Consider the following 23,740-nt stretch of genomic DNA (forward strand, 5'->3'; position numbering starts at 1 on the left):
TGACGCAAACGGACTAATACAAGACCACAACAACACACCCATAATATACCATTGGCGCCGTAACAAGGCAGACAAAAGAATCGCGTACACCAACCAAGAATACTCCGAACACCCAGAACGTTTCAAATTTTCAACCGCACTTCCGCTCCGAGATAGACACAACTTTGACCGCCTACAACTCAAAAAATATTGGTGGCTCTCAAGCAATAGCCCCCACTTGCAGGCCCTCCGTACCCGCAAAACAAACGAACCCCGCAGGCATCCAACACAATAGACGGACCCCTTACCTTGAACAAAAAGGGGACACCTACACAACAACGAGAACGTTGGCCCATGCCGCACAAACAACCATAAACCTAGCCTAAGATGTAAATAGCCGCGCCTTGTACATAGACCCTAGTCGTAAGTTTAGTTAAGTTAGCTAGTAAGTAATTAGATTAAGACCTAAGACCTATTTCAGGGTTTTACACTCTGCTGCCGAGCAGAGGATTTTTCTCCCCCAATCTAAAAATACAACAACGCCTTAGCACCAAAGAACTAACGAAGTGCAATACTCCTAGCATAAAATAGTATAATAAGTTGAAAACATAAACAAATAGATTATATAAGAGCATCGCAAACTGCAATCAATTATGTAACAAGACCAAAGAATTACTGGGTAAGTTTTTATATGTTTACAGCGGAACCACAAAACAAAACAATGTACATATTAAATCCAATAAACATATTTCCCCCCCAAAAAAAAGGAAGCACATCATGAAGTAAACGGTAAGTCCCGAGTTCGAATCCCGTCAACTGCATAAAAATTTCTGAATTGTAATGAGGTCCTTTCGAAGATAAAATGGAATATTCCCTCAAGCAGTGCATAGAAAGATATATATATCCCTTTGCGGTCGGCGGCTTTTTCGGCCGAGCGAGGTGGCAGGTCGGAGCGATTTTCGCGAAGGTGTCGGGCGCCTTACAGGTACAAATAAAATGATCTTATACATAAATTATCTTACAAAAACGTTATATTTTAAGAGTTTATATATATTTACACCTTTAACAATGTAATTTCGCAAACTTAATTTCTGTATTTTTCTTTGGTATGGTAATTTAGAAAACATTGACCAAGATGCATTCTTGGTTTTTCTGGACATGTATCACAGTAGTAAGTGGTCTCGTGTCTTCCACCTGGTTTGTTTCGGATGGAACAAACTTTACAATCACTTTTTGTACCACAAAGCATTACGTGAAGTTTTCCATTGAGCCGAATCTCATCCGAGTTGGAGGTCGATGTTGAAGGTCGTCGCTGCTGTCGAAAATCTCCTTTCAACTGCTTCACTAAGATTTTCCGGAATTGTAAGTGGTTAAGTGGCCGCTCGTTTCTCTGCTTTTTGACTAATTTGTAGAGAATATAGGAATTGATTAAGGAAATTTCTAATCCCCAAAAAAATAATTTGCGCCACCACTTCAATGATTTTCGCATAAAGCAGTAGGTCGAGGCATACTGATCCGCTAGGTCAACGCCGCCCATGAATTTTATATAATTTACGACAACATCGGGCTTTCTAACAACAGTTTGAACACCATGGCGGAGTGTTCGTTCTACGTTACCCATCGCCGCATTATGAAAATTTGTGAATAGCGTAACAATTCGCTTATCTTTCCACGCTACAACAAAATTATCAATTTTGCGGTAAGCTACCATCGATTTTTCTTTTGGAAGTTGTGTTTTTCTAATTGCATCTGGCAACTGTTTTCTATTAGGCATGATTGTCCCAGTCAAATGGCACTTCAGTTTACGTAATTTGATCGCCAAGATATAGCTGGTGTAATACCGGTCGGTAAACATGTGATGTCCCTGCGCACCTGGAACTCTATTCAACAGCATTGTGTATAAATGCAACGGAATTCTTGTTGAAACTGGAAGGTCCGGTCTTATCAATTTTTGTGTTGTAAGGCTGCCATAATACGGTAGAATTCCGCAAACATATCCCGTATCAGAATCTGCCAGTGTATATATTCGAATGCCCCATTTAGTCGGTTTTTTTGGGTTATATGTAATAAATGAAACCCGTCCTTTGAATTTGACGACAGATTCATCAACACAAATTTCTTTGTCCGGTGTGAAATGATTCAAAAGTCTAGAGTTTATGTAATCAAGGTAGCCAGTTATCAGTTGCAAACGTGTTCTGGTGTTGCTACCTTGCGCTGAAACTATCTCTGCATGTAGCATCCAAAAAATTTGTGTAAACCGCTCTCTCGAAAATGTATTCGGGTAAAATGGAATATGACTTGTAGGATCTTTTGACCAATATTCCTTCAAATTGGCCGCTGTTATTGTCCCCATATTTACTATAACTGCGATAAACGCCAAAAATTCTGCATTCGTGACATTATACCACGTGTGCCAAATTGATCGCGAGGATAACGCTGTTTCCTCTAACTTTCTTGCAGCATAGCGGTTTGTGTCTGCTACTACCTGATCCACTAGCTCGTCGGTAAAAAATAACTTGAAAAAATCAAGAGGCTCTACAACACTCGAGGGTACCTGTGGCCCTGCAGGTCTTTCGCCGGGAATGAAATTTATCCTGGGTGGTATATCTGTAGACTCGTCACAAAGTGTCCATTCCGATTCATCAAAGGTGTGTGAGGCATCACTGTCATCTTCAGATTCGCTGTCTATTATCCTTATTTTTCGTTTCCTTACACCCAAGACCACATCATCATCTTCATCACTGCTTTCATAGTCTTCATTATTAATCTCTTGATCAATGCGATCGATTTCATCCCGGAGTATTTCAAAACGAAATTAATCTTCGCTAGAACTGATTTCGCTCCTAATATCCATTTTTGTCGGGGTTCGAACAAAATCACTTTATACAACTTTTCCCGATGCTTCCGCCACGATCGTAGAGTCTCAACTGACTTCGGAGACATTTTCAGAGCCACAGTCTTAGAAGAACCTTTTACCACTTTTATCTTATCTCCGTTAAGATGTGTCATTTAATACTAAATACGAAAGAATATAAACAGCTAAGAAACCTTTCCAAGTACCAATGCTGCGTTCCTATAGCTTGGAGCTAACGTAATCTAACATAAACACCGATTGGCGCCTCTCACTCGCCATCCGACCTGTCGCGCGAAACGCCGTGGCGACTGAGAGTCGCCTTCCGACCGCAAAGGGATATACAGGGTGGCCCACATAACTCTGAACAGCTCAATATCTCGAAAACTATGCCATCGATTTTAAAATTCTTAGTCTTAAATTGCATGGAACTGAAGGGCCTTTCTGACTACATAAACGTGAAGTGGCCTCCCTTCCCTTTTAACGGCGGAGGGGAGGTACCTTTATAATTTTAAATGGAACCCCCTATAAAATGTTACATATTCAGATTCTACAGGAAAAAACAAGTCAATTTTGTCTGAAACATTTTTTTGTCACTTTCATGATGAGATATAACAGTTTGAGAAATAACGTTATGGAATTATACGCGCTTGAGTCCTTTGCTTATTCGTGAAGAAATAACATGCACTTTAAATTAAATGTTCAAAATGTCCACCACAGGCTTGTAAACATTTATTTACTCGAAACATCAAAGTTGTTCTAACATTTTTTAACATTTCGGGAGTCACTGAAGCGCAAGCGTCAGGTATTCTTTGTTTCATATCCTCTTTTGTCGTCGGTGGTTCAAACATAACTTTGTCCTTTACAATTTCCCATAAGAAAAAATCTAATGGTGTTAGATCGGGGGATCGAGGAGGCCATTGACGAGGTCCCCCACGACCTATCCATTTGTTCCCAAATTTTTCGTTCAAAAATTGCCTGGTGATGATTGCAAAATGTGGAGGAGCCACATGTAGGAGCCGTCTTGTTGGAACCACATTTCTCTTCTAACGTACAGTGGCACATCTTCCAAAAGCGCAGGCAAATGATTTTTTAAGAAATCACAATAACTTGCAGATGTTACAGTTTCTTGAAAAAAATGAGGTCCAATCACAAAATCTCCTATTAGGCCACACCAAACATTTAAAGACTATCGATGTTGAAAGGGAACACATCGCATTCAATTTGGGTTTTCCACGGCCCAATAATGCAGATTATGTCTATTTACATGCCCTGAATTCATAAAAGTGGCCTCATCGGAAAAAAGTATTTTGCACAAAAAGTCATTTTCCACAACACCCTGCAGCCACTCACAAAATCTTACGCGTTGATCGTAATCTGCTATCGAAAGCTCTTGTGATAAAACCATGTGATATGGATGATACTTTTGCCGTTTCAAAATTCGTTGAATTGATGAACGACTAATATGTGATGTTTGTGCAAGTGTACGTTAACTAATATGAGGATTTAATGTAATTGCAGCAAGAATACTGGCACTATTATTGTCATTAGTGACAGCTTTAGGTTTATTGCGAGTTTTTTTTACACAATTCACCGTGCTCGCGAAGCCGCTTTTCTAAATTATGAAATGTTGCATGACATTTTTTGATCCCATAACGTTCAAAAAACACCTAACGTTAATAACATATTCACTTCTGTGTCAAAAGTAGCCTTAATCACAATGTTACTGCTTGAATAACAGCTCTAAACTGAAAACGTTTTCATAGATAAGTGAGTCAAACTCAAGAATTGTAAATATTATTGTTTGTGTTTCTTCATGAATAAGCAAAGGACTCAAGCGCGTATAATTCCATAACGCTATTTCCGAGCGCTTCAAGTACCTACAACTCGAAACTTCAAACTGTTATATCTCATCATGGAAGTATCTGACAAAAAAATGTTTCAGACAAAATTGACTTGTTTTTTCCTGTAGAATCTAAATATGTAACATTTTATAGGGGGTTCCATTTAAAATTACAAAGGTACCTCCCCTCCCCCGTTAAAAGGGAAGGGAGGCCACTTCACGTTTATGTAGTCAGAAAGGCCCTTCAATTCCATGCAATTTAAGACTAAGAACTTTAAAATCGATGGCATAGTTTTCGAAATATTGAGCTGTTCAGAGTTATGTGGGCCACCCTGTATATGTATGGATAGTATTTAATTTTTGTTATAACTTTTTCTTCAATTTGAAGATTTTATTAAATATTATTTGAATATTGAATTTATATTTTTCAAATGTTATATTCACTTTTTTTAAATATTTACTTTATATTTTTTAAATATCTAGTTTATATTCTCTGAATATTTAGCTAATATTTTTTAAATATCTATTTTATATTCTCTGAATATTTAGCTAATATTTTCTAAACGTTCAATTTGCATTTCTTGATCATGTATACAATATTAGATCTAATATTTATCTAATATTAAAAAGTGTGGCTCAAAAAATATTTTTCCAATATTCGAAAAAAATATATATCCAATATTTTTGCGCTACAAGGGAAATATATTCCAAACCCCGTAGAGATATTGGTTAAGTTTTTTTATATGTTTATTAGAGGTACCATACACATAAGACACTGTACATAAAATAAACCAATAAACGTATTTTCAAAAAAAAAGCACATCATCAAGTAAACGGTAAGTCCCGAGTTCGAATCCCGCCAACTGCATAAAAAATTTCTTAAATGTAATAAGGTCCTTTCGAAGACAAAGTGCCATCAATATTCCCTCAAGCAGCGCACAAGAAGTAATACATATTCATATTTTCTAATTTTTGTTATAACTTTTTATTAAGTTTGAAAATTTTATTGAATGTTATTTAAATATTAAATTTATATTTTTCAAATATTAAATTCACATTTTTTAAACATTCAATTTATATTTCTTGTACATGTATACAATATTTAGATACATTATTTTTCTCATATGAAAAAATGTGGCTCAAAAAATATTTTTCCAATATTTGAAAAAAATATCTATCTAATATTTTTGTGCTACTAGGGAACTTTGTCGCATTAATGTTATTATAATATAAATACATGTCAATTAAGTGACAAACACGAATTCAAAGTAAATTAAAAGTAAACATTTTACTTCGCATCATATTCGGGAACAAATATTTTTCCATGATAAACATAAAATATTTCCTGCATAGTTAAAAAAATAATCTATTTCTAATATTACATAAAGATTCATTTTATAATGAGAAAAAAATATTTTTTTCCTGATATTAAATTAATATTATTTTTATATTAGGAAAAAATATTCTACTTCTAATATGAAATAAAGATTTATTTAATATTTAGAAAAAAATATTTTTCTCGTAACATGAAATACATATTTCCTGAATATTAAAAAAGAAATATTTTTTACTTAATATGAAATAAATATTGTATGTATTGTAACCGTTCATTCCTCTTTCGACTGGGGGACCCCCCCAATTTCATTGTTCGCCGTACCCGGAGGCGGTGTTCTCACGACGCGCGGGGTCACCGACATGACGTGTAACGCGGACCTCCACTCGCCGCGTAGGAAGGCGGGGGCGGGGTCCACTCCGGGAATTTATGGGCTCAGAGGCCGGGCCGCGTACGGCCGTGAATACGCGGTCCTCCCGGTACTAACCGATTCTCGAAGGTTCTCGGAAATCGGGAAGAGCCTACTGCTCGGGCGCCAGGCACCGGAAGGGTGCCACGCGAAACGAGAACGAAGTCCGCCCTTAGCCGAAGCTGAGGGCGGGAGGCGAACCTTCGGGAACCGCGAGAAGGTCGAGAGGCGCGAGAAGGGTCGGGGGTTCGGGCACGGAAGGGAACGAGGACAGCCCTCACGGCAGGGCGGATCGCGCAGGTAAAGATATCGATATTCAGACTGGGCTCTACAATTTTATTGGCGTCGGTTGTTTTACAAAGTCGCGGCCACGTGGTCGCACCCGAGAGCCCGCGCTCTTCGTACAGAGTTTGCGGTAAGTTGAAGGGTTCGCAACGCGCTGTGGTCGATCGGTAAAATACGCCGCGGGGGTGCGGTAGATCGGCACAAGAATAGCCCCTCGCCGAAGCGAGGGTTTCGCGGCACGCAGGTGGTCGGCGCAATCACGGTATGACTGTCGCGGCGCGGTTTCGGTTCCGACGGACGGCGAACGCTCGGCGAAAACTGCGCGATAGACTACGCGACGGCTCGATAGGAATAACGCGAAATGTAACGTAACAAACAGATGGTTGCAAACGATAACGGCGGCAGCTCCTCCGAGGCAGACTTCCGCGCGATATTTTTCCGGGAACTCGCAGCCGAGACTCAAGGTACCGGTGAATTCGGTACTAGCGGAATGTCCGAGGCGAGAAGCGCCTCGGCGCGCGAAAACTCGGGGAACGAGGCGCGATATTACGCGTCCGACGGGCGATCCGCGAGCTCGCGTTGCCGCGAGGGCACGGAATCGTCGTCGGCCGGCCTCGTCTGTTCCCCGACTTAGCCTGGCGAACCAACTCGCGAAAAATACACGAAAAGGGTCACTTAAGGGACTCACCGTTCCTGCCGGTAATTTTTCTCCGCCGCCTGTCGCGGTATTGCCCGTCTCGCTCGGGATGGTCCGGCGGGAATTCGGCTCCTGCCTTGCAACGTTAACCGTGTGGCGGTCCCGCTGTAGTTCGGGATGATCACAGCACGCACGTCGCGTGTACGGTAGGCGGACGGAGTTCGGTAACTTTATCTAACACCGCGGTCCGGGCAATTCGAGAGGTTTTGTGTTCGGTACGATACAACTCGGAAGTCACCGCGACAGTAATTCGGCCTAGTCCGTTCGCGTTACGGCAGAGTCCTCGCATCCCCACTCCTGACCGTAGTCCGGCTTTTCTTCTAATAGGGCGCGCGTCTGGCGCGAAATTCGGAACTCGCAGGATCGTGCCTACGCCGGGTCCTTGGGCCCCAGACCTTACGCGAAATTCATTCCGAAATCGACACGCGGGGCAGATCGGTGACCTACCCCGGCATGGAGAGGGGGGGGGGGGCGCCTACACCACCCTCGCCGAGGCCCCTTGCAATTGGCTGAGGCGAGGCGACGGCAGGACCGCGAAATAGGTTGTCGGGTGGTGGACAGGGGCCTTCGTCCCGCTTCGTCACCTCCGGGTTGTCTGGCCCGTGTGTGGCGTCGCCCATTCCTCGTTAGCACCGGTGCACCGGACTTGCGTAATGGCCATGGTTTGGCGTAGGTGGTCCCGCGAAGCTCTGCTCTCTTTCTTCCGGTCGGCCGGAGGCCGGGGTGCCGTTCACGTACCTGAAACTTGCCGGGCTCGGCGTGCGCGAAAGGGTGAAAGTACGCGTTTCCTTTCGATTCGGGAGTTCCTCGGGGAGCGCTTCTTAACCTATCGAGCCGTGGTTCTGTTCGCGACAACATGTTTTACGGCAGTCCGGTTCCTCCGGTCGGTTGTTAGGGACCCTTAAGGGCGGCGGGGTTTGTGCAACGTCACAACTCCCCCCCCCTTAAACCGGACCGGACTGCTACGGTATCCCCCCCTCGTGACCCCTCGCTCGATTGGTTCTGGCGCGGTTCCCTTCGGAAGTCTCCCTTTACATTCGCGGGGCCTTCACCGGCGGACGAACACTCGGACTCGACAAACGAATAACCAGATCCTGGAATGGGGAACAACGGGACTAGGTGGTATAATTAATTTTGACGCAGCCAATCACACGGTAATTCTATTTATTTCCTTTTTTTTTTTCGATAAGGTTGGCCCTTCTGGGTAGGGGCTCGAAACACCTGTGATGGTGCTACCGCGATAATATGTTGGGCGGTACCACGATACGATATAAACGATAATGAAAAAAAAACAACAAATGTCACACGAATACAAAAAAAGAATATTACTGGATCCCTTATCCGGGATTCCCCCTCGGCGCGGTACGGTAGTGCCGTGCCCTTAGTCACGGCGGCGTCGTGATCGTTTGGGGGGGGGGTCTTCAGTCCTCCCTTAGTGGGTGACGGGACGGATCTCTTTTTCCCATGACGGGCCGCATCTTGGGCAGGTGCGCACGGAGCACCCCTGCCGGCCGCAACGGTAGCAGTGCGGCGCCGGGGGGTTAGGGCACCGGTCCCTCCGGTGCCCGGCTTGGCCGCAGTTCCAACACTCGTTTGGCCGCACCGGAGGGTTTTGTTTCCCGTCCTGGGCCTGTCGCCAATATTGTTCCCACTTGTCATGGCGGGCGTTCTTCGGCCGGCGCCGCGCGGGCGGGATCGCGGCGCAGGGCACCGTGGCTGCGGTACGGGAGGTTGCGGGCTTCTCCGGGGCTCGGGGTTCCTGGTCCACCCGCTGGACCGGCTGCGGTAGCGGCTGCGGCGTGGGCCGTAGCGGCAGCGGTAGAGGGGGGGTCATCCCCTCGATAGGCCCCAGGAGGTCCCCTACGGGTACCTCGGGCCGGGCGGGAGTGGTCGGTACTTCGGGGGTTGCCTCCGGTTGGGCGAGAATGGTCTCGTCCAGCTCCCGGATTTCCTGGGTGAGCTGCTTCTGATGTTTTGCCACCTGGAAAAGGTGGCTTGTCATCGCCTCGACCTGTAGCTCCAAGCGCCTCCGTTTATTCAGCGCCTCTGCGATACTCTGTGCCATCTGTGGGTTGGGGTTACATTTAGGATCCCTGATCATGCGAGTCCGTTACTCGGTGATGTGTACGTCTTGAGGTCGGCTACGTGGGCTTTTCCGACCTCTTTCCCGTCTAATGTTGTCAGTCGATAGACCACCGACGAGAGTTTTTCGCGGACGCGGAAGGGTCCGCCATACTTGGGGCACAGTTTCGCGGCGATATTCTGGGCGGCGGATGATAACACGCGTTGGCGTCGCAAAACCAAGTCGCCGACCGCGAATTGTACTTCTCTCCGGCGAAGGTTATAATATTTCGCCTGGGATTCGTATGCCCTGTCGAGATTTTCCCCCACCCAGTGACGTAGGGTGGATAGTCGCGAGACGCGATTTTTCCAATCGCCGGTATTGGCGAGTTCGGCATCGGCCGTCGGTTCTCCGTCCCCTCGTCGGCATATTTTCGGTCTTGGTTCCCGGCCAAAATTCAAAAACGCGGGTGAGGATTGGAGTGCTGTGTGGTACGCGGTATTGTACGCGAAGCGGAAGCTCGGGAGATTCACGTCCCAATCGCGATGATCGCGGCCGATATACGATACTATCATCGTTTTTAATACCCGATTGACTCGTTCTACGGGATTCGCCTGCGGGTGGTATGGGGGCGTGGTCGAAATGGTAATCCCGTAGGTTTTCGCCAATTCGTGTATCGCTTTATTTACGAACTCGGTCCCGTTATCGGTGTGGATCACCTCGGGGGTACCCCACCGCGAAAATACGTGGTTCTCGAGGGCCTCGGAAATTTTTACCCCGGTTGCGCGCCGGAGGGGACAACATTCGATCCATTTGGTAAATAAATCCTGCACTACCAGGAGGTATTGGTGTCCGGCTTTACTTGGGGGAAGCGGGCCCATAATATCGGCGGCAATTACCACCCACGGGGCCCCGACACGACGTCGTCCCATCAGCCCGGAGGGGAGTTTTTGTTCCACCTTCGTCAACTGGCATGTGGGACAACGTCGCACGTACTCCACCACGGTACGGAACATGCCCTGCCAAAAATAACGGGTCGCGATTCGATGGTAAGTTTTCTCAACTCCCAAGTGGCCCGCTTGCTCCTCGTCATGGGCCTCTCGCAAAATTTCGGTAACGCGCTCCTCGGGTATTACGAGCTTCCACTCGTCGAGATCGCTCCCGAGCATTTCGGTAATCAAGGGATCGTTTCTTCGGTAATACAGTTGTCCCCCTCGAATCGCCCACCCGGGGTGCCCCTTCGGGTCGCCCTCTACCGCGCGAAATTTCTCTTCGTACCACCCCCTTTTAGTCGCGGCGACAATCGGTAATTCCCCCTCCCCCTCAGCCGCGACCTCGTACATTCGCGAGAGTGCATCCGGCACGTGGTTTAGTGCGCCCTGTCGATACGCGATCGCGAAATCGTACTCCAACAATTGTAATGCCCAGCGCGCCAGTCTCCCGGAAGGGTTCTTCAGGGTCCGCAACCAACGTAGACTATGGTGGTCCGTAATTACCGTGAAGCGGTAACCTTCTAAGTAGGGGCGGAACTTCTGTACGGCCCAGACGATCGCGAGGCATTCCAATTCGGTAGCGGAGTATTTTCGTTCGGCCTCGGTTAAGGCTCTGCTCGCGAACGCGATAACCCTTTCCACCCCCTCGAATTCCTGGGCCAGGACGGCCCCCAGCCCTACGGTGCTCGCATCGGTCTGGAGGACGAACGGAATATCGAAATGTGGACAAGCCAGGGTCGGGGCAGTCGCGATTAATTCTCGAACTTTTTCGAAGGCGGATTGTTGGCCGTCTTCCCATCTCCACGCCTGTCCTTTCCGAAGCAGGATGTTTAGCGGCTCCGCGACTGTAGCGAAGTCCGGGATGAATCTTCGATACCACGAAGCCATGCCGAGAAATCGCCGCAGTTGTCTTATATTCCGCGGGGCGGGAAAGGACAGGACCGGCGCGACTTTTTCGACATCGACTTTCAACCCTTCCCTACTCACCACGAATCCGAGATAACGCACCTCCTCCCGACAAAATTCGCATTTTTCCGGGTTAACGAGCAGTCCCGCGGATTTAATTCGTTCGAAAATCTTCGCGAGCCACGCGAGATGATCTTCGAAGGTCGTGGTCGCGATAATAATATCGTCCAAATACGCGAATGCGTTCGGCTCCATTTCCGGGCCGATAAGTCGATCTAATAATCGCTGAAACGTCGCGGGAGCTCCCGTGAGCCCGTACGGCATCCTTTTAAATTGGAATAACCCTTTACCCGGAACGGTAAAGGCGGTAATTGGTTTACTCGCGTCTTCGAGCGGGATCTGGAAGTATGCCTGACTCAAGTCGAGAGTGGAAATGTATCGCGCGGCTCGTAATTTATCGAGAATGCTTGACATAATTGGGAGCGGGTACGCGTCCTTCTTGGAAACCTCGTTAACTTTCCGAAAATCTAAACAGAATCGGTATTTGCCGTTCGGTTTCTTGACCATTACGATAGGGCTTGACCATTCGCTGATGGAAGGCTCGATAATATCATCCGCGAGTAAGGCGTCGACTTCGCGATATATCGCCTCTTGTACTTTCGGCGAGACCGGATAATATCGCTGCTTTATTGGTCGGTTTTCCCCGACATCAATCCGATGCTTGGTCAAGTTGGTAATGCCCGGCGAAGCGGCAAAGTCAGTGAGTGCAGTTTCCAAGAATTTACGGAGCCGCTCCTGTTCGTTGTCCGTTAAGATACGGAGGCCACAGCAGAGTGGGGAACGCGATAAGGAATCGAATGGAAATTCGACCTGGGATCGCGACGCAAAATACCACACCGCTCTGTGGTACTCAACAACGATACCAAATTCCGCGATTACGTCGATCCCTAGTAGTAACGGATTCACGAGATTGTCGAGAACGTACGCGAGAATGTGACGGGTTTCGTCGCGAATCTTTAAGGTAACGCTTGCTTGTTCGGTTGCTCGGTCGACCGCTCCCGTGGCCAGCAGGAATAAGCAGGGGCGTGGGGCCGCGAAAATTTGCACGGAATCGCCGAGAACATCGATTACTTCGCGACTGATAAACGATATCGAGGATCCGGAATCTATCAAGGCGCGAAATACGTGAGTTCCGATATGCGCGTCGAGGACCAATAACGCGGGACGCGACGCAAAATTGCTCTCATTAGGTTGTTCGGTAATTCGGGTGTTAGTTAACGAGTCGGGAGCCGCTTCGGTTCCTCCGAGCGGCTCCGCTGCTGGTTTCCCGCCCCCGGGTTGCATCGAGTGCACTGGGGCGTCCGTACGTTCGGTTCGCCACAGCGATAGCAGTGCACCCGAGGGGTCGCGGTACAATTTCGCGATCTGTGCCCGATTTTCCGACAATTCCAGCACGTGTCGTCGGCCGTCGGGTGTTTTCCCGTCGGCGCGTCGGCTCGGCGGTCTCCGGACGCGGTCGTGTCCGTTCGGTCGGTCCCGACGCGCGGCTGGTTTGTCCGCGGTCGGGCTCGGCCGTCGGGATTCGTTTCTCCGCGAGAACAGCTGGCTGTCGGTACGGTTCTTCGCCCTAGCGGAGCGTTCGGTACGGTGGATCGGTGATCGCGGGGACGGGAGGGACCAGCGTCGTAGCGCGGCTCCGCGTATTCCCCCTCTTCCTCTCTTCGCAACATATTCACGCGCTCGTATCGGGCCGCGGCTAAGTCGGGTTCTCTTCCATACCCCCCTGCCCTCTTACTGTAGCGCCGCGGATCGTACGCGAATTCTTTATTTGATAGCCCATGATAACGGTAGGCTTCCGCGTTCGCGGGGGATATTTTATTTTCGGCTTTTCGCAACCCGTTTTCGAGTTCCTTAAGACACGATACTAATCCCAAGGGGACCACGGCCCGTAATTCCGCCCTAGCGCCCCAGAAAATATATTCCATGCATTTTTCCTCCGGCCACGGGGTCGCGAGACGATTCAACATCGTTTTCATGTACGTGAGGTAGTCGCGTACGGGTTCGTCGGGGCCCTGTCTCCATAATCTAAGATCCCTTTCGAGGCGTTCCTCATAATCGGGATCCCCGAAGTTCTCTCGCCACGCGCACACGAATTCGCGCCAAGTCGCGAAATCGTCGCAAGTGTCGTACCAGAGGGCGGCCACGCCGGAGAGGCAGATCGGCAGACAGCGTAGGAGGTCGGTATCGTCTAAGTTCGCGCATTTCCGCATGCCCTCTAACCGGGAGAGAAACGTTTCTGGGTCCTCCCCTGGGGCACCGGAAAAGCGGATGCGCCACTCGCGCAGGACCTCGTACGCGGCCGGTCGCCGGATCCCCCGCAGCGAGGCCTGACTCGACTCGTCCTTGGTCGTTTGCATCGGACGCGTTTTGTTCGGGTCGAGGACGCGACGCGGTTGGGGTACGGGTAGGGTCAGTTCTGTCTTAAACCGCCCGTCTCCTAATAAATTTCTCCCCGGCTTACGGTTGTCCTCGGGAGTGTCGGGTTTTCCGAAGGAGTCCCCCCCCGGATCGCCCTCACGGTACGGCCGAGGGGTTCGTTCCCCGGTGTCCCCCGCACACTCCTCGTAAATAGACCGGTCGTCCCCCTCTCCCCGCCAAACCCAGTGTAGCTTCGAGGGTTTCTCGGAATCCATTCCGACGTACGGTACGGATCGTTTCGTCCTCTATCGAAGGACGGTAAACACGCGCCGGCAAGGCCTCTCGACGAACCGGGATGTTTACGCGAGCGGGCTGGCTGTTTTTATAGTCTGCTCAGCGTACGGCCTCGAGAATCTTCGGTTACAGGCCCGAACGATACCTAACGTTAACGGTTGGCCTTGAGCGTTTCTCGCGTTACCCGACAAACAACTATTGTTCTCGATATTAGGATTTCTCCCCTCGCCCCGCACTCCAATCGTCTCCCTCTCTTACCGAAGTTTATTGTTTACTTAAGCGAAGGTCGCGGGGTTTATCGCGCGACGAAGCGGAACAGGCGCGAAATCAATGATCGCGCGACAAACAAACACAAAAAAAAATAACAAACTAGACTAAGGATTACACGGACAAGGGACCGGGTGACGACGTTAGGTACGGAACACGTTCGCCCCACCTCCAAGACGTACACTCCCCGGATCGGTAATTCCAATAATACGAAATATAATATCAAACTATAGTACAATTGAAAAACATGCGCAAAATAGCGAGTTGGTTCGGTTCCGGGGTTTCTCCTCGAGAAATCCGCCCGGGAAATTCGCAAGACGCACGAAACGCGGTCAAGCGTGTCCTTCCAAATTCGCCGGTGATTTGCAACCATCTGTTTCCGCGTAATACGCGTCGCACCGACTTTCCCGAAAGCGCGGAACGTGATTTTATCTGCGCGAGTCCTTCGCTACCTCCGTGTCTCTCTTCGTTATTAATTACAAGGAAAAGAAGTCCTTTTCGAGAGAGACGTCCCTGTTCGGGCGCCAATTTGTAACGCGGACCTCCACTCGCCGCGTAGGAAGGCGGGGGCGGGGTCCACTCCGGGAATTTATGGGCTCAGAGGCCGGGCCGCGTACGGCCGTGAATACGCGGTCCTCCCGGTACTAACCGATTCTCGAAGGTTCTCGGAAATCGGGAAGAGCCTACTGCTCGGGCGCCAGGCACCGGAAGGGTGCCACGCGAAACGAGAACGAAGTCCGCCCTTAGCCGAAGCTGAGGGCGGGAGGCGAACCTTCGGGAACCGCGAGAAGGTCGAGAGGCGCGAGAAGGGTCGGGGGTTCGGGCACGGAAGGGAACGAGGACAGCCCTCACGGCAGGGCGGATCGCGCAGGTAAAGATATCGATATTCAGACTGGGCTCTACAATTTTATTGGCGTCGGTTGTTTTACAAAGTCGCGGCCACGTGGTCGCACCCGAGAGCCCGCGCTCTTCGTACAGAGTTTGCGGTAAGTTGAAGGGTTCGCAACGCGCTGTGGTCGATCGGTAAAATACGCCGCGGGGGTGCGGTAGATCGGCACAAGAATAGCCCCTCGCCGAAGCGAGGGTTTCGCGGCACGCAGGTGGTCGGCGCAATCACGGTATGACTGTCGCGGCGCGGTTTCGGTTCCGACGGACGGCGAACGCTCGGCGAAAACTGCGCGATAGACTACGCGACGGCTCGATAGGAATAACGCGAAATGTAACGTAACAAACAGATGGTTGCAAACGATAACGGCGGCAGCTCCTCCGAGGCAGACTTCCGCGCGATATTTTTCCGGGAACTCGCAGCCGAGACTCAAGGTACCGGTGAATTCGGTACTAGCGGAATGTCCGAGGCGAGAAGCGCCTCGGCGCGCGAAAACTCGGGGAACGAGGCGCGATATTACGCGTCCGACGGGCGATCCGCGAGCTCGCGTTGCCGCGAGGGCACGGAATCGTCGTCGGCCGGCCTCGTCTGTTCCCCGACTTAGCCTGGCGAACCAACTCGCGAAAAATACACGAAAAGGGTCACTTAAGGGACTCACCGTTCCTGCCGGTAATTTTTCTCCGCCGCCTGTCGCGGTATTGCCCGTCTCGCTCGGGATGGTCCGGCGGGAATTCGGCTCCTGCCTTGCAACGTTAACCGTGTGGCGGTCCCGCTGTAGTTCGGGATGATCACAGCACGCACGTCGCGTGTACGGTAGGCGGACGGAGTTCGGTAACTTTATCTAACACCGCGGTCCGGGCAATTCGAGAGGTTTTGTGTTCGGTACGATACAACTCGGAAGTCACCGCGACAGTAATTCGGCCTAGTCCGTTCGCGTTACGGCAGAGTCCTCGCATCCCCACTCCTGACCGTAGTCCGGCTTTTCTTCTAATAGGGCGCGCGTCTGGCGCGAAATTCGGAACTCGCAGGATCGTGCCTACGCCGGGTCCTTGGGCCCCAGACCTTACGCGAAATTCATTCCGAAATCGACACGCGGGGCAGATCGGTGACCTACCCCGGCATGGAGAGGGGGGGGGGCGCCTACACCACCCTCGCCGAGGCCCCTTGCAATTGGCTGAGGCGAGGCGACGGCAGGACCGCGAAATAGGTTGTCGGGTGGTGGACAGGGGCCTTCGTCCCGCTTCGTCACCTCCGGGTTGTCTGGCCCGTGTGTGGCGTCGCCCATTCCTCGTTAGCACCGGTGCACCGGACTTGCGTAATGGCCATGGTTTGGCGTAGGTGGTCCCGCGAAGCTCTGCTCTCTTTCTTCCGGTCGGCCGGAGGCCGGGGTGCCGTTCACGTACCTGAAACTTGCCGGGCTCGGCGTGCGCGAAAGGGTGAAAGTACGCGTTTCCTTTCGATTCGGGAGTTCCTCGGGGAGCGCTTCTTAACCTATCGAGCCGTGGTTCTGTTCGCGACAACATGTTTTACGGCAGTCCGGTTCCTCCGGTCGGTTGTTAGGGACCCTTAAGGGCGGCGGGGTTTGTGCAACGTCACAGACGTCTTCCTGAGTGTCGCTCGCGTTTGGAATATTATCGTTTTTTAATATTGCTCTATTTCCGCGTGTTCGGGACTTACTCATGATTTGTCTCTCTACTTTGTTTCTCGTCCAGACCAGACCGCCCCACGTTGGGCGCCAATTATGTAACCGTACATTCCTCTTTCGACTGTGTTGATTGGATTTTTCCCTGTCCCGACGACTCAAGGGTTATTTATATTAAGACACGGGGGCCGGTTACTACCCCCAATTCCCTACGCGTGTAAATTCGCGAAGGAGATGGATCGTGCCTCCAGGCACTGGAAAGCGGCGAGGTTTGGACGAGACAAATAAAGCTTGTAGACAAATTACTGGTAAAATTGGCAGTATATTCTTGGAAGAACTATTTTTGTTTTGACGAGCAATCTCTCCGGTATGCTCGGAGATGAGCTATTTGTTTACAGGACGACTCGTGATCTGTCCCGACGCACGGGGCAATAAATTCCTCTATGACGACGCGCTGAATACCGCGTAACGGTAATCCGTACCGAGTTCTCGCAACACGTAAACACGCAATGTACGCCGTGTTACGACGCACGCAGTTCGCTCGCTTTGCCTCTACACCTGGTTCTTTTTTATAAACGATTCTAACGATGTGAATGTGTATCGCGCCTCACTATATGCGAATTCGTGACCTGTCTAACCAACCGTGCACTCGGCCGCGAATGCGTACGAGTAGTCCGGTTGGAGACACACACTAAAAACCCCTGGCACTCCACGCGACCGAGGAGTTTACTCTTCAGCACGATACGTGGCCTCCGAGCAATTTCCGTATCGGTAGCGGCAGAATGACAAGAATTGTGCACAGTCCGCTCGCTCTAATCCGACCCGTGTGCCTGACGCAGTGACGGTTGGACGACTCGTTTCGACCTCGTAACCGATCGAAGGCGAACCCGTCAGACCACCCAAGTATTTGGCCGAATTCTCGTACAAATAGCCCAAGTGGAGACACACACTAAAAACCCCTGGCACTCCACGCAACTAAGAAGTTTACTCTTCAGCACGATGCGTGGCCTCCGAGCAATCTCCGTGTAAGTAGCGGCAGAATGACAAGGATTGTGCAAGGTTCGGTCGTATCGAATCGACCCGAAGGGAAATTGTGAGTTCGTTCGAACAATCCGTATGCGTACGACGCACTGCACGATTGTGGACTTGTCAGACCGTCCATACACTCGTCCGAATGCTCGTACGAGTGGTCTGGATGGAGACGCACACCAAGCCGTAGGTCACGCCACGCTACCAAGGACTACGCTCTTCAGCACGATACGTGGCCTCCGAACGTCTTCCTTGTTGATAGCGGCAGAATGATCACGACCATGCAAATCCCACCGAAGCAGTGCTGGGCATTTCGAACGAGAACCACGAAAATTACGATGACGAAGTGTCCACTCGGTACCACGATTACGACGAAAGATTTATGAATTTTAAATTACCCGTGATAATTCCACAGAACACAAACTGCGTCTTAATCGTCGGCAGTGCCACAGCGCAGTTTGCGCCTGTGACTCCTCGGTTTGAGGCGCTTACGCGTCGAGGATAGAACAGTCGGTTTGCCTGTTCTATCGGGTCGGTTTGACCCCTCGATCACGTACCGTGTTTCGCCGACGGGACACTTCGCGAACGCGTGCGGCTAGAACCGCTTCCAGATGTAGAGTGATCTATCTGCGGCACGCATCGACCTCCTTCGATCGGTATCGAGTGGGGATCGATGCGTGCGCATTGCGACAAGTGTCGCGATATCTCGCGGTCCTTTTCTCCGTCAGAACTCGCGGGTTACGTCACGGAGCGTTATGGTGGGGTCGACATCGACGTTCGATATATGGGGTGTATCAATATGTAACCTGTACGGTTACAGTATATTCGAATATTAAAAAAAGATTGAATCTCTTTTTAATATTATATGAATGTGTATACAATATTTTGTGCTACTAGGTGTGACGACTACGCGAACTCCCGTAAGGGCATAAGCCTAAACCGAGAGAGCGGGATCTTGTGGTAGAGGAATGGGTGATAACCACGATTTCAGAATGTAATATGTGTGGAATAATATATATTTAAATTTATGGGTAACATGGCTTTTTATATTGCACTCGCAATCACATGGCATACATACCGGCACACCGCGCACACGCACACTACGAACCTAACCTCCTTCCCGCGTCTCTCTCGCGCACGCGCGCTCACACACACAATACAAACAATCATCACTCACACACACAATACAAACAATCACCACTCACACATACGCCCCTTGTTTTTATTGTTTTTCGATCTGTAAAACGTTTCTTACATTTCTCAACAGATTCGGCCCAGTCAATGGTTTTGTCATACAATCTGCTGTCATTACTACGCTCGGTACATGTATTATTTCCAAATTTTCTTTCATCACGGCTTCCCTCACATACCAACATTTACGGTTTAACAATTTTGACTTGGTTTTAAAATTCCCCCCATTGGCTAATTTGACGACATTTAAATTATCGCATTTGATCACTTTCTTTACAATGTTTTTGCAATCTATCTCATTTAATATTCTATCACACCATATCAGTTCTTTTACACATTCTAATACAGATTCAAGTTCACTGCCAGTTGAAGATAACGCAACCGTTCTCTGTTTCCTGCTCCTCCAATGAATCAAATCGCCATTTCGGTACAACAACATACCACTGTACGATTTCGCATCTTCCGTGCTATCCCATGAAGCATCTGATTCACATTCTATCCCTCTTGTACGATTTTTATTTCCAAACACTAGACAGTAGTTGATTGTCCCCTTTAAGTATCTTAAAATTCTCTTTAATGCCATCATGTGCATTGCTTTAGGACTTTTACTAAATTGTGACAGACAACTTAACGCAAACGATATATCAGGTCTTGCATACACACTCAAGTACATTAGTCTACCTAATAATTCCTGATACTTCTCTATGTTACATGTTGGACTCGTCTCAGTATTTTGCATCTTAACATTGACATCAATTGGTGATGTAACGGCATTGCATTCACTCATACCATACATTTCTAGTAATTTTTTTATGTATTCTTTCAAATGTACAGTAATCTTTCCTCCCTCTTGTTCAACCTGCAAACCTAAAACACTCTTTGCTTCGCCTAAGCTTTTTAATTCTATTCCTCTGCCTATCTTTTCCATATATTGTTTCTCAAACTTATCACTACTAGATACTACTACTATATCATCAACATGTATTGCACAGTACAGAAAATTCTCACCTTCTTTCCGGTAAAACAAACATGGATCTTCTCTGCTCTGTTTCAATCCATTTTTGATTACAACTTCTACCAAAAATTGATTCCAACATCTACCAGCCTGCTTGAGCCCATATATACTCTTGTTCAGTTGACACACTTTGTTATCTTCTTCATAACCCTTAGGCATTTCCATGAATATCTCTTCTTTTAATTTTCCATGCAAAAATGCTGTCTTCACGTCATACAATTTTATTTTTTTCCTCATTTCCGCACCTATGCTGAACAACAATCTAATTGTTTCAATACGTACCACAGGTGCACATGTTTCACCATAATCTTGTCCTGGTCGCTGCCCACATCCAAGCGCAACCAAACGAGCCTTGTACCTCCTTTCCTTAGTCGTAGGATCCTCCTTGATATTGTACACCCACTTGCTGCTGATTACTTTTCTTCCTTTCGGGTGTGAAACCACATTCCAAACTTTATGTTTTTGCATCGACTTTATTTCTTCGTTCATGGCTTGTCTCCATTTCTCCCAATTCTCAGACTCTTTTGCTTGTTTCAGATGTTTTGGAATTTCTTCATCTATTAACGCCATTGCGTAGTTCCTTTCTTTTATTCTTTCCGACCTTCGCAATCCCACTTCTTCAGCTCTCTGTTTTTCTTCCTCCTGCTGTAAATGTTTCCTTACCTCCATCACCTCTCTTGTGGTACCACTTGGTCTTCCCATACTTCTATTTCTTGGTTCCTCTTCTTCTACTTCTATTACATCCTCTTCTCTTCCATCTTCACTTTGTTCTTCGTTTTGTTCATCGTTTTCTTCTTCGTATGTATCTTGTCACGGGGCCCGTGTTTTCCGACCCGTCCGACGGACGAAAACCGGGGCCACGACGGGTTAGGCACGTTCGGCCGCGCGGAACGTGTTTCGCCCGGTGACAAACGGTATCCCGTAGGTTCGACTCTTTCCCCGACGGAAGACTTTACCAGGTTCGGGACTCGAAACGGGCGCCAGACACTCGCAAGTGTCACGAACAATTTCGGAGATTACGCGAGACGCTAACTATTGTCACGTCCGGTGGTTCGATCGCTCATGAATAAGACAAATAAAACTTCAAATAAAAATTATGCCACGCGAGGAGAGAAGAATAAATAAGATTAAGATAAGCCTTAAGATTCTAGGAAGTAAGACGGTGTCATGTCCGGTGATTCGACCGCTTAAGAATCAAACGAATAAAACTTGAGACAAAGAATTATTATGAACTATTGTTGAAACCCAATAATGTCACGCAAGGAGAAGGAAATAAATAGGATTAGGATAGGCGTTAAAATTTCTAGAAAATTAGATAGCGAACAAAACAATTCCAATTATCCTCCTGCGAGAGACGCAGCAAAGATCGATGTCACCCCGAAAAATAAACAGAAAGTGTGTCTAGTTGCACCAAGTTCCAAGAAGGCACACTAATCCCATGGTAAGAATGACGCGCATTAGATAAAAGATCAAATCAATATCCTATTGAAACAAAGGACTGTCCATCCTATAAAAGGGAACCAACATAACAAAGATGATTCATTATCAATCAAAAGGTGTAACCATCATCATAGAGTGCTTTCTCAATAAAGTTCACAAAAGGATTCTGGGACCGTTAGTGAAGGTTTTAACAAAGTTCAGTGAGTGCGATAATTGGAATTGGCGCAACCCGCAACCTGCAACCTGCGACCTGCGACCTGCAGCAACCGCGATTAGCGGTATTTCCGATCTGCGGCAACTCCAATTAGCGGAACCTGCGACTTGTGGACTTGCGGTGTCCACTTAGCGAAGCGAACCCAACAACTCGGTAAATTAACATTACTATTATTGAACGAAATATTTGTAAGCTATCTAGTTTATGCGTTAACTACACATAATCTCTATTTGTCAAATCATGTTTAAAACTTCTGATTCAGCACCTAATTTTGAATAAATCAATAATTTTGTTTGTTTTGGAAAATAAGAATACAAGTTATTTAAACAATCCTCAATTTCCCGAACCGTAGCCGGTGAATGCAGGTAGGTTCAAAACTGCGTCCTATCTCATAAAAATCATAATCCGTCCTACCTGGGACGTAACACTATTCTGCCGAACCTACGAGGACCGCGCGAGGGCCTGAATAGCGACAGTCCGGGCCAGGGTACTACGCGGAAGGAATGCGGGACGTTTCCCGCGGCGGAAAGGTTTCTCACGAAAGAAAGATAGACGAGAATGGGCTTCGACTTTACATTTATTAATCTTGCTGATTACAGAAGGCTGCCGGGGCGACCCGGCAGCGATGGAAACGAAGCCTGCGCGGTATAGTACAATAGTTCGACAGTTGGACGGTCGCTCGCGCTTATTTCTCCCGATGCTACTCTCCTACGCGTCGAATCCGATCGTGGGCGCGATGTACGGCAGCTACGAGTGGCATTTAGCCGGTCGAGAAGCGACCGGATTCCGATAGAATACGCGGCAGCAAAGTTCTAAAGACTGTGACCGTCGGAAACAGCCGGAAACGGCGGTACGGCCTACGTCGCGTCGTCCCACCGTGGGACACCCCCAGATTCGCAAATATCGCCAAAGGTCGGTATCGGAACGAATCTCTCGCCCGATGACCGACGGACGGTCTCACCCCCTTCGCGAATTCCCTCGAACCGCGATTCCCGGCGGGCGAGATTCCGTCTTTATTTCGACGGGAAGTCCGGCCGATTCGCAAAACGCTTACCGAGCCAACGCGAAAATAATAAGGGCACGAAAAGCCTAGTCGGCACTTACCACCCGGCAGCGTGGTTAATAAGCTGTGTCGCTCGCTCGGTGGTCTGCAGCGTTACCACGTCCTTCCGGCAGCAATAGGTCGTACAAAAACTGACTCTCTTAGGCAATAGTAAAAAGTCTAAACCCGACTAGATCTGGCGGCACAGTGACCCATTTCGCGAAGCCTCGCAAACGCGGAAGCGAGGCGTCCCCCACTTTCCTCATTTTTCCCGCTCCCGCGCGACGCTCGGACCTATTACTCGCTCGCACGCGGCAGGGCCGCACCTAGCGGTCCGGGGCCTCCGGCAACAAACTTATTGGTTAACGCTCTTCCGATGACACGCGTCGATTGGCTAACTCCCGCTGAGGAAGACCTCGGGCCTATCCCTTCACGGATCCTCTTCAATTTTTCCGGGCGAGGCGACGACGAGGTCGAGACGAAGGCCTTCTCTGATCCGTAGTTCCTCGGCGGCGCCTCCGGGTTGGCAAACCCGGGCTCGGTGTCGTCCTCGATGTATCCTTGCGGGCGTCCTTTGTAGCCGGCCCCTCAGCGTTCCTTTCCGGATTTTCCGCGCTCCTGGGAGAAGTGAAAAGTATCCGGGCCCCCCAGGGACCCGGCCACGGTCCTGCAACTTCTCGTCGCGCCAAGTGGCGCGGCGTTTAAACCGCGTCAATTTCTCGATCTGGGGTCTCGGGTGCTCCCAGGGAGATCGATCACGGCAGCCGTTGTTGCCGCGGTGCTGCCAAAGGGTGGCCCGGTCTTTCGACCTTGATCGGCGGGACGTGGACAAATATGCAAGTCACAACTCCTCCCCCCCGGGGGGGGGGGGGGACCGGGCCCCACCGGTGGCAGACACCGACTAGGCTTCCGCGGGCTCGGCAGCGAACTCTCACCCTGGGGATG

Source organism: Halictus rubicundus, unplaced genomic scaffold (genome assembly GCF_050948215.1).
Source record: "Halictus rubicundus isolate RS-2024b unplaced genomic scaffold, iyHalRubi1_principal scaffold0020, whole genome shotgun sequence".
Classification (NCBI taxonomy): Eukaryota; Metazoa; Arthropoda; class Insecta; order Hymenoptera; family Halictidae; genus Halictus; species Halictus rubicundus.